The following is an 8,533-nucleotide window of genomic DNA, read 5'->3' on the forward strand; positions in this document are numbered from 1 at the left end:
CAAATTCTACCCCTTTCCTCCCTCCTGTGGATCATTGGCGTGGTGTGCCCTGTCAGAGCGGTCCCATGCCACCAGGAAACCATCTGTGTTTTATCGTGAGCCTATGTCCAGTTTGTTAACAAGTATTCACTTGGTTTCCTTTTGTCTCATTTTTCCAACCCCACCATTGCACTTTCCAAAGAAGCATTAGCAGAGAAGCTTTGCCTAGACCCGTGGTCAGCAAACTGCGGCTCGCGAGCCACATGCGGCTCTTTGGCCCCTTGAGTGTGGCTCTTCCACAAAATACCATGGCCTGGGCGAGTCTATTTTGAAGAAGTGGCGTTAGAAGAAGTTTAAGTTTAAAAAATTTAGCTCTCAAAAGAAATTTCAATCATTGTACTGTTGATATGTGGCTCTGTTGACTAATGAGTTTGCCGACCACTGGCCTAGACTGTCTTCTAGGGAATCCAGCCACAGTGACCTGTTGACCTCAGAGGAACACTCAGGACCCATTAATGTGATTGGTTTGTTCCTGACTTGGCCTAAGCAGGTGTATAACTGCCTATCCCCACACCTTCTAAAACCCCAGAGGTCAGCCCTTGTTTCTGCCTCGAAGGAGAATAGTTTCGGACCTACAATCCATGGAAAACATTTATTCCAAAGGGAGCCATCACAGCACTACTAACAAGGGGAACTAAAATAGACGGAAACAATCTAAGCCTCAAAAACAATGGAGCATTTTTTTTAATAAATGATATGTTTTTACAATAAAATACTAGATACATATTAACAATGTTATAGACATATTTATTGGCATAAACTTATTAATAATGTGTCAATTGAAAAAAATAAAACTAAGTACAGTATGATCTCACTTTTGCAAGAAACAAATACCTATGTGTTTCCCAGAGTAAGTGACATTTGAGCTATATGTTGAAGGATGTGTGAGAATTAGCCAATATATATATATATATATATATATCTTTGTATAGAAAAATGGGAAGAAGTTATACCTCTGTTTGCATTTGGTGACAGGGTTATGAGTAAGTTCTCCTTTATTCTTTTTTTTTTTTAAAGAGAGAGAAACATTGATGTAAGAAATATATATCGGCTGCCTCCCTCACACACCCTGACCAGGGATTAAATCCGTAATTTTGTATACATATTAGTATTTAACTTTTTCTTCTAAAAAATATATATTAATTGTGATTTTTTTAAAATTTAAAAGGTAAAAGTATCCTGGACCTGGTGCTCACAAATGTTTTTCTGCAAGCAACATGCTGTCACTCCCCATGGAGACTCTGGAAGACTAAGGATAACAGAAACTTTTATTGGCTTTTATTTGGGGTGAGAATTATTAAGAGGATCTGGTTTGTAATTGTTCAACAAATCGTTATATTTGTTGAAGGACAAGGGAGTATGTCTATATCTCTTACAAGAAAGAGTTTATAGTATTGCTGTTGTAACTGACTTCTGTGAGGCAGCTCATCCAGCATGCCCATATATTCCATTACTTTATTGCAGATAATAACTGTACTATTCCTAAAATAAATATGGTGGCCCTTGAATACTTCTTTTGATATGCTTTTCAGTTCTTGAGAATTTTTCAGAATAAATCATTGCATTGAATTTTTAAGAATAAATCATTACACAGGATGAGGCAAATGGTGGGTAGTTCACTTATTCAACGTACACTAAGCTTCGTCCATTTTTCAGAAACTAAGCTGGGTCCTGGGGACTCAGAAGTTGAAGACACCAACTCCTCCTTCAGTGAGTTGGTTGGTGACAAGGACCAGAGAACTAATGTCTGCAGTTGACTCTAGTGGACACTCTAAGCCCAGGGTTCTTCTGGGCCACAAGGGCATCAGTACAGTTTGAGGGACATGAATGGTCAGGAGATGCCTCCCCAGAGTAAGTGGCATTTGAGCTGTATGTTGAAGGAGGTGTGGGAATTAGCCACAGGAAATGAGAAGGGCACTCCCAGTAGAGGCTAGGAGACGGAGAAGAAAGCAGATCAGGGGTTAGAAAAAGATAAATCTGTGGCTCAGTGCTGTCCAGAACTACCTGCAATGATGAAAAAGTACTGTCCAAAACAGTGGCTATTGAACAATCAAGAAACTGAAATCATAATTTTATTTCATTTTTTAAGTTTAAGTTTAAATAGCCACATCTGACTACCAGCTACTGTAGATTTTTTAGACCACATATGATTGACATACAAAAAGCTGTACAAAATTGATCTATTCAACTTGATAAGTTTGGAGATAAGTATATTACCTGTGAAATAATCACCACATCTATGCCATAAACTTCTCTATCAAAAGTTTCCTCCTGCCCTCTTTACTTATTATTATTTTGTGTGTGATAAGATCACCTGTGGCTACTCTATTGCACAGCACAGCTTTAGATGGGATCACTGCTCTAGACGTTTTTCACTCGTGAGTTTCGTTTTCATTTTAAAGGTAAAAAGGAATCCGTGCAAAATTTAAAAGCATAGTAATTACATGAGTAAACTTAAAAGAAATATTACTTAAAAATTTGGAAGCAAAGTAATCTGGGAAGATTTTAACAAATGTTCACTTTCCGAGACCTTCTTAGAGAAGGTGACATAAAACAAACATTGCCATAGAAATCCCTTTGAAAATGATTTGATAGTGGAAATGACCAATTAGCTAACTACAGACCAATAAGTAAAAGGTACCTATCACAGTAGGAAATTGAGTAATTGGCATTAATGGACCATTCCCTAGAGCCACACACAAATGGCCAATTAAACACGTAAAACAATGTTCAACTTGACTAGTATTCAAAGAAGTTTCAATGAAAATGAGTTTCCTACTTTTCAGCAGCCTGGTTAGTTTTACTTTCAAGACAGTCTATTGTTGAGGACATAGATAAAGTCACTCTCTTAAGTGTCTTTGGGAAAGTAAATTGGTACATCTTTTCTGGAGGCCAGTTTGGCAATATTTTAGCAAAAGACTTGAAAATGGCTAAATCCTGTCATCCAGCTATTCCATTTCTGGGAATTTGCCATAAAGGAGTAATTGGGGATTCTTGCAAAGATTCTTGCACAAGGTATTCAAGTCTCTATTACATACAACATAGTTAAGAAAAAAAAAAAAAAAGAGGAGAGGAAGAAACTTTCTTCTACCCTGCTAGGTGCTTTCGTCTGGTCTAATAATTAAATCTGCAAGAGACAGAGTAACAAGAGAAAAATAACCAAATGTAATCACATATGTAGGTACAGGAACCCCATATACATGAGAGATTCAGAGATCCCACATACATGAGTGGTTCAGAGCCAGAAAGGTTAAATGAAGTGTACATGACATCTTGAGTTAAGGAATGAGTTAAGGCACCTGTGGCTTCAGAGGGAACGAGGGTAAGAAGAGCAGATGTTCAGTAATTAGGTGTTTGCCCTGCCATACAGATAAGTCATAAAAAGTGATTTTCTTCTTTATGTTTCTCCGCATTGTATAATTTTTCACAATGAAGATCTATGACATTTAAAAGAGAAAAGCATCTTTTTAAGTTGAGGTTGTTAATTATGTCGGTAGTGTTCAACTGTACCAGCAGTGATTGGAAGATCGTAGAAGTACATGATTGCCACACTTCTGCTACACCACATACAATAATGAAAGTGGTGGCAGGCATTTGCTAGTCTAGATTGCGGACAGTAGAGCTTTTAAGGAGGCTAAGTGTCTTCAGAGTCCTTTCCAGAAGCTCTTCCCTGCTGTTGGTAGCAGCAGGAGTGCTTTCAGGAATCTAGATAAAGTGTTTTCAAGCCCAGGTAATTATGTATATGAAGAGGACCTTGCAGCCAGATACGGAGATGGTTTATATAAACAGGAGGAAGTTTCCCTTTGCTAGGTTCTTCCTAATATTTTAACTCAGATGCATCTGACAAAGAAGAGAGTACAATGGCAAAGAGAGCTTTAACAAGAGACCAAACAACCAGAAACTTCAGCTAATCATAAATTCTGCCTTTGATTCTTAGGAAACAATTGGGAATTTCAAGGAAGTGACTGGATTAAGAATTGCTAAGTAATAATAATAATAATAATTTTAAAAAAGAATTGCTCATAACCAACTTTTAGGTATTTTTCAAGGTTTTTACCAATTTAGACTAGTCTGCAGACTTTTACATCAATATATGTAATTTTTTCAATAAAAATAATTTCTAATGGTGAATCCAAAATTCCAAAAGAATTTTTATTATTAAAACAGATTAAAAGATCAACCAAAGGACTTGTATGCATGCATACTGGTATAACGGTAACCAATGGACACAGACACCAAGGGGGTGAGGGCGTGAGCGGGGGAGGGGGAGCAATGGGGGAATAAGGACACATATGTAATACCTTAATCAATAAAGAAAGAAAAAAAGCAGATTATATATACTCAACTTACTATGAAGAAGGAATCGAAGAATGGAGGAAGGGGGGGAAAAATGAAAGAAGGGAAAGAGGGAGGGATAGTGATTGTGTCCAAAGACACACATGTCAGCATCAGAGATCTGGCTTCCAGGGTCTGGCACATCTCTGTGCAGTCTGGTCAAATGTCCAGTACAGTAGTCCCCCCTTATCTGTGGGGGATACACCTCAAGACCCCCAGGGAATGGCTGAAACTGCGGATAGTACCAAGCCCTACACATACTGCTGGGGTCTTTCCGCAGCTACAGAGTTCAGGAATCTGGAGAAGGGCTGCGCGTAAATTGAATAAAGAGACTAGACATGAAATATAAATTTGGGAGGCATGGGGGAGCCAGGGGAAGCTCCACTTTCTAGTGAAGTGGGCTCTCCGAATGTCTAGACCAGTGATGGGCAACCTTTAGAGCTTGGTGTGTCAAACTTCGCCAAAAAACTGAGCATAACTTGGGTAGTGTGTCACTTTGAGGAAAAAACATTATTTCGCAAATGTTTCATCCTCAGGAGCAGCAAATGTTTCATCCTCGGCATGCGGCTGCCTCAGCGGCCGTGTGTCATCAGAAATGGCTACGCGTCTCAGTGCTGACACGCGTGTCATAGGTTCGCCATCACTGGCCTAGACACACGGCTTTTTATTTGCTGGGAAACACAGTGGCCCTTTAGGAATGCAAACAGGTAAAGTTTGATAAACAGGAAAAGATTGTCAGGTTAGGGGAATTCCTTCAGCTATTCTGCCAGCAGCAGGTAAACAGGACAAGATGATCAGGTTAGGAGAAATGCCTACAGCTGTTCCAGCAGCAGGTAATAAGATATGCAGATTTTCAGCCCTGCTGAAGCCCCACGGTCCATCAGCCTTCTGATGAACTTCTTGCATAATTATGACCTGCAAGAGTTGGAATTAGCCTCCAGCAATATACTATGTTTTTTCCTATACATACATCTTATGATCGAGTTTAATTTATAAATTAGGCACAGTAGCCTGGCTGGTGTGGTTCAGTTGGATGAGTGTTGTCTCATGCACAGAAAGGAAGGTCGCCAGTTCAATTCCTGGCCAGGCACATGCCCAGGTTGTGAGTTCGATACCCAGTTAGAGTGCATGAAGGAAGCAACTGATGGATGTTTCTCTCTCACATTGATGTGTTTCTCTCTCCCTCTCCTCTCTTCCTCTCTCTCTAAAATTAATAAAAACATATTTTTAAATAGGTACAGTAAGAAATTAACAACAATTAATAATAAAATAGAAAATTATAATAACATCTAATCTAATAATAGACAAATATGCAAATTGACCGCACCTTCGCTACGCCCAAGCCACGCCCACCAACCAAGCCACGCCCATCAACCACACCCACCAGGAAACCGTTGCAGGGAAGCGTCTGCGCCGACCTGGGGGGACGGCTCGCTCCTGCAATCGGGTCGCAGGGACACTGGGGTGCGGAGGAGCCAAAGGCCTGGAAAGCCGCCTGGGGCTTTCCGGGCCTTGGGCGCCAGCCGGGTGCCTGCTCCGATCGACCTGGGGGGTCGGCTCACTCCTGAGATCGGGTAGCAGGGACGCTGGGTGCAGCCAGCCCAAGGCCACCGCCCAGGGCCAAGCCGGGACCCTGAAAGAAGGTAGAAGGCGGTGGCCACAGCCAAGGCCTGGGTCCCCGGTGCCAGCAGAAAACTGGTGCAGGCAGCCAGGTGTATGAAGGTCTATTGCACGAATCTTCGTGCAAACGGGCTACTAGTCTAATCTAATAATAGAGGAATATGCAAATTTGTCCATTACAGCATCACATAATGACCGGATCAGCAGGCTGCATCCCCGCCCTCTGCTCAGGCAGCTTCAAGGATAGGATAGGATACAATAGGAGGAGATAAGAAAGGAGAGGGAGAGGAAGGCAGGCCTGCATGCAGACAGGCCAAGAGGAGAAACAGAAATACAGAAAGGGAACAAGAAAAAGATGCAGGAATGGAAAAGGGAAGGAAACTGCACGTTGATGGGGGTGGCAACCCTTGGGGGGGAGGCAAGGCAGGTGTGCCCGGCAAGAGACGGGTGCAGGTGCTGTGGAGCGGGGAGCCCCACCCAGATGCGGGAGGAGGGCAGTGGTGGCCGTTGGTGGGAGGTGCCTACGGGTCTGGGATGAAGTGGAGGACAGTCCGAAACTTTCTGGGCGGAGGCCCGCCTGCTTCTCGGCGACAGCAGCACCCGGGCCACATGGGCCTCAGCCACCCTTGCTGGGCCAGGCATCCCAGGCAGGGGATGGGAGCAGGACAGCGGCAGGGAGGCCAAGGAAGGGGGGGCGGTGAACACCTGGCTAGGGCTGAGCCCTGGATTGGGGGTTAATGCCCCCCTGAATGGAAGCTTTAACAAGGGAGGAGGGAGGGAAGAACTTTATAAAGGAGTCAGTAGAGAGCAGAGTTAAAGAAAGAAAGAGGATGTATGAGTGAACTGTAGGAGCTATAATGAAAATCAAGTATAGTTGTGTACTGGGGACAGATTTTAGAAGTAGGAGTCAGAAAAGAAAAAAGATAAATGATAGTGAGTAATTAGGCAGGTAGATAGATATTAAAACAGTGGAAGTAAGTAGAGAAGAATGTGGATGAGAGAGAAAGAGGGGGGGAAGAAAAGTTTTAAAGGGGAGCCAGTAGAGCTTAAAAGGAGAATGGGAAGAAGGAGGAAATGGGGGAGGGAGCAAAGCAGGTCCGAGGGAGGAAATGAACAAAAAAATGAAGGTGGGAAGGAAGGAAAAGGGGAGGGAGGGCAGAGGTAAAGATAAAGGAAAGAAGGAATGTGGGGAGGGAGGGAGGGTAGGAGAAAGATGGGAAGAAGGATGATGGGACAGAAGTAGGAAATAAGGAGGAAAGAAAAGTTTATAAATGATGAGTCAGTAGGAAAAAGTGTTACATAAAGGAGAGAGAAAAAATGTGTGACAGGGAGAAGCCAGTAAGGAAGTCAAATACAATTGTGTGTGAAGGGGATAAGATTTTTTTAAAAGTTAATAGGGGTGACCAGGCCGGCAGAGGAGGGCAGTTAGGGTTGACTAGGCTGACAGGGGAGGGCTCCCAGATTGGAGAGGGTGCAGGTTGGGTTGAAGGACACCCCCCCTCCCTGCACAAATTTTGTGCACCGGGCCTCTAGTACTGTAATAAGTGTAATGTGAACGTGGCTTCTACTTTTTCTCTCTCTTTCTCTTTCTTTCTCTGATAATTGACCTGATAACTGAGATGGCTACTAAGTGACTAACAGTATGTACACTGGATGATTTACAACCCAGGCTGGGACAGCGCAAGATTTCATCATGCTACTCAGAACAGCGTCCAGTTTAAAACATATAAATTGTTTTTTTCTTGAATTTTCCATTTAATATTTTCAGATTGAGGTTGAAGACAGGTAACTGAAACCACAGAAAGCAAAACTGTGGATAAAGGCCGGCAAGCGGGGGAGCGGGGGCAGGACTGTATCATGCTCTGTCTGGTATTTCCCTGGGGAGTGAGAGGCCTCCTACCGCAGGGCATCCCTCCTCTAGCTGGCTGGGAGGCTACTAGACATCCCAAGGCATTCTCATTCCTCCTCCTGTCAGTCAGGAGACTTTGCTCCTGAATCTCCCCTTAATGCCCTTCTCTTCCTCCTCCTCCTCCTCCTCCTCCTCCTCCTCCTCCTCCTCCTCCTCCTCCTTCCTCTCTTCTTCTCTCTCCTCCTCCTCCTCCTCTTCTTCCTCCTCTTCTTTCTTCTTCTTCTTCTTCTTCTTCTTCTTCTTCTTCTTCTTCTTCTTCTTCTTCTTCTTCTTCTTCATTGTTGCTGTTAATCCTCACCCAGAGTTCTTTACCAGAGGTCTGGGCACAACTTAACCGATACTATTATATGAAAAATAGATGTCTCCCCCAAACTTCGGTGACCCCTCATCTCTATCTGACTGTGGTGGTTTTCCCATACATCAGGGACCCCATCACCTCACTTTTACACACTACCCCCCAAATGGACCAAGAAGGTCCTGCCCTCCTTGGATTTCTAATATAGGCTCTTTTCTGATCCTTTTTGAACTTAACATGTTTCTGAGATAATTGACCCTTAACTTTGCAAAAAGGGGATATACTTAACTTTGCATGGTAAATACAGTCTTGGAAAACTATTTGGAAATCAAATA

This window comes from Eptesicus fuscus, chromosome 9 (assembly GCF_027574615.1).
Source record: "Eptesicus fuscus isolate TK198812 chromosome 9, DD_ASM_mEF_20220401, whole genome shotgun sequence".
Lineage (NCBI taxonomy): Eukaryota > Metazoa > Chordata > Mammalia > Chiroptera > Vespertilionidae > Eptesicus > Eptesicus fuscus.